This window comes from Mirounga leonina, unplaced genomic scaffold (assembly GCF_011800145.1).
Source record: "Mirounga leonina isolate KUSES-001 unplaced genomic scaffold, KU_Mleo_1.0 Mir_53, whole genome shotgun sequence".
Lineage (NCBI taxonomy): Eukaryota > Metazoa > Chordata > Mammalia > Carnivora > Phocidae > Mirounga > Mirounga leonina.
The window spans coordinates 27,399,788-27,403,285 of NW_023270807.1; the positions used below are offsets into that span (position 1 = coordinate 27,399,788).

The 3,498-nt window shown below is 38.5% G+C and overlaps 1 pseudogene; it reads left to right on the plus strand.

The window, feature by feature from the left end:
- The first annotated feature begins 1,497 nt into the window (after positions 1–1,497).
- LOC118001097 lies at positions 1,498–2,121 on the plus strand (annotated as a pseudogene).
- Positions 2,122–3,498: the final 1,377 nt, after the last annotated feature.

Genomic DNA, 3,498 nt, shown 5'->3' on the forward strand with positions numbered 1-3,498 from the left:
ATGCTCTCTGTCTCTCATTCTCTCTGTAGCAAATAAATAAAAATCTTAAAAAAAAAAAAAAAGAAAAAGAAAAGAAAAGATGGATTGAATTAAAGTCTATGTAGAAAGTGGTGAAACTATTAGTCCTTTCCCCTAGTTGACTCTGAGAACATTAGCAACTAGACCTATACATTTTATGAGGGATTTGATGGCTTTCTCTTTGGGAAACTGTCTATGACAAAATTAAAACAAACAAACAAACAAAAAACCTTATATATAATAAATTGGCCCAGTCATAATAACCAAGAGTAAAGCATTGACTCAGAAAGGCTTTCTCAACAGCAATCAGAAGACAACCATGAAAATGTCTTCAAAATTCAAAATAGGGGCACCTGGGTGGCTCAGATGGTTAAGTGTCTGCCTTCGGCTCAGGTCATGATCCCAGGGTCCTGGGATTGAGCCCCACATCGGGCTCCTGGCTCAGCAGGGAGCCTGCTTTTCTTTCTCCCTCTGCCTCTCTCCCTGCTCATGCTCTCTCTCTCTGTATCTGTGTCTCAAATGAATAAATAAAATCTTTAAAAGAAAATTCAAAATAAAAGCTATTTCTACATAAAATTATACCAAGACAAGCTATTATTCATGGGTGAGATTAGAAGGACATTCTCAGGCATGCAGGTTGTGAGAAACTAACATTCCATTGTATGGCTGGCACCTGTGGGATGTGTTCCACTAAACTGAGGAAGACATCTAATAAAGAAGAAGATCTGGGATCCATGAAATAGTGGATTCAACTCAGAAAATAGATAAAGTCCTCAGGAGGATTAAGAATAAAGAAAAGTCTGAGAATAAGATCTTTGTAGCAGGCTGGTGGAGAACATAGCGAAGATTGGAGCAGGAAGACAGAACTTCAGAAGGGGCATTTTTGAAGAAGATGAAACAGATTATCTTATAGGCTTGGGTGTATTTCAAGGAGATGCATGTTTCTGGGGGAGAATTAGTTCATAGGGACAATGAAAAGACGCAAATGAATAAGTATAACATCTGTGTTAACATAATTTTTTATCAGTTTACTTTCCTTCCCGTCTTTGTTCTACAATCCCCTACATTTGTTTTTGTTTTGTTTTGTTTTGTTTTGTTTTGGTAAAACCTCCCCAGTAAGCTACTTGCATGTAAATTCTCTTCTTAGGTTCTGTTTTGGGAGAATCCGAAGTAAGCAAAAATATATATACATAGTGAAATATTACATTAAAACAGAGTGGCAATTTGATATTGTATAAAAATCACTCCTTAATTTGGCAAAAGTTTTGAAAGAGATGCATGGAGAAGACCAAGCAAAACTGTTGTAGTAATCCAGATTAGAAAGGAAGATGTATTAAAACAAAATAATGAGATTGTAGAAGGAGGCAAGTAGATGAATATGAAAGCTAAGTCAAAGGTAGAATCAAAAGGAATTAGCATTTGAGACAAACCGGACCGTGAGGCTTTGCGTTTTCTCTTTCGCAGCCAGCGTCAAGAGCGATGGGCATCTCTCGGGACAACTGGCACAAGCACCGCCAAGACCGGGGGCAAGAGAAAGCCCTACCACAGGCAGGGGAAGTATGGGCTGGGACCCCCCTGCCGCATACACACAGTCTGAGTCCTGGGAGGCAATAAGAAGTACCATGCCTTGAGGCCAGACGTGGGGAAATTCTCCTCAGGCCCTGAGTGTTGTACGTGAAAAACAAGGATTATTGGTGTTGTCTACAAAGCATCCAACAACGAACTGGTCCGCACCAAGACCCTGGTGAAGAACTGTATTGTGCTCATTGACAGCACACCGTACCGGCAGTGGTACGAGTCCCACTATGCACTGCCCCTGGGCCGCAAGAAGGGGGCCAAGCTGACGCCCGAGGAGGAAGAGAGTTTAAACAAACAAACCAAAAACAAAAACAAAAACAATCAAAGAAAATTCAGAAGAAATATGATGAAAGGAAAAAGAATGCCAAAATCAGCAGTCTTCTGGAGGAGCAATTGCAGCAGGGCAAGCTTCTTGCGTGCATCGCTTCAAGACCAGGCCATTGTGGCTGAGCAGATGGCTACATGCTAGAGGGCAAGGAGCCAGAGTTCTATCTGAGGGAAATCAAAGCCCGGAAAGGCAAATAATCTTCCTCCTATCTTTGGTCATGCAATAAAGGTGTTTATTGTCCTGAAAAAAAAAAAAAAAAGGAATTAGCATTTGTTTTGGATATTGGTGGTAAGTGAAAGTAAAAAGTCAAGGGAATCACCCTTCCTTAGGCAACTGAATAAATGGGTAGGGAATACAGGAGGAAAGTCAGATTTAGGGAGTAGTTTCATAAATTGAATTTTTTCAAATTTGAATATATTCAGTTGAACTACCTGTGTGATGCCCAGGTAGGCGCTTGTACATATGTGATTAAAATTTAGGATTGGGGGGACGCCTGGGTGGCTCAGTCGGTTAAGCGTCTGCCTTTGGCTCAGGTCATGATCCCAGGATCCTGGGATCAAGTCCCGCATCGGGCTCCCTGCTTCGCAGGGAGCCTGCTTCTCGCTCTGCCTCTGTCTCTCTCTCTGTCTCTCATGAATAAATAAATAAAATCTTAAAAAAAAAAAAAAAAAAACTTTTAAAATTTAGGATCAGGGTTGCAGAGTGTGATACACTGGAAATAATCAATTAGAGATTATGATAATTTAAATGACAATTGGGTACTGATTTAGTATAAAATATCTCAGTATAATAATAATAATTAATGTTGTGTAGTAACATAACTTACCTAATATTTTCCCATATCAATTTTAGTTGTAAATTGCTGAATATAATGCATAGAAATGTCATTAGAACTCCTTTTAGATTGTGTAGTAGGATGTCAACAGATAATACTTTTAAGCTATTGAGACTCCCTAAGCTAAATCTGAATTATCTCAATAATCCTACTACGTTTGGTTTGTTCAAAGTGACTGTTCTTTTTAGTATTGCTAAATAAGCAAAACCTATATTAGTGTATAGAAAAACATACAAATTAAAAACTCATAAAAACAGGTAACAAAAGGTAATTTAAACTATACTTGCAACATACCATGATTATGAATTTGAAGACCAGAGCTTTTAATCTTATAGCAGTTTGATGATTTGGTTTAGGAGTGCTATTTCAGCTTGGAGGTGAACTAGAACTACATAAGGAAATTCACTTTCTTTTGGAAGAATGATTAGGGTCCATATTATGCTACTTTCAACTACAAATTTCTCTGAAAGAAGCCTCTACTGAGGATGAAAGTCACCAATGGAAACAAAGATTCCTGAACTGCCATTCCTGTCTTTCAAATCAAGAAATCAAGACACTTATCTAGAGCCAGTCTAGCTAGCTCAAATCAGTTCAGACATAGACTGATTCTATAGATCATGACCCTAATTTTGTGTAGTCACTTTGAAAAGAATGGACTCTCCCTGAATTTGACTGAGCAACTTCTTTTCATTGAATTGCTTTGAAAGCTACTTCTTCTGTAGCACATTTTCCACAATAG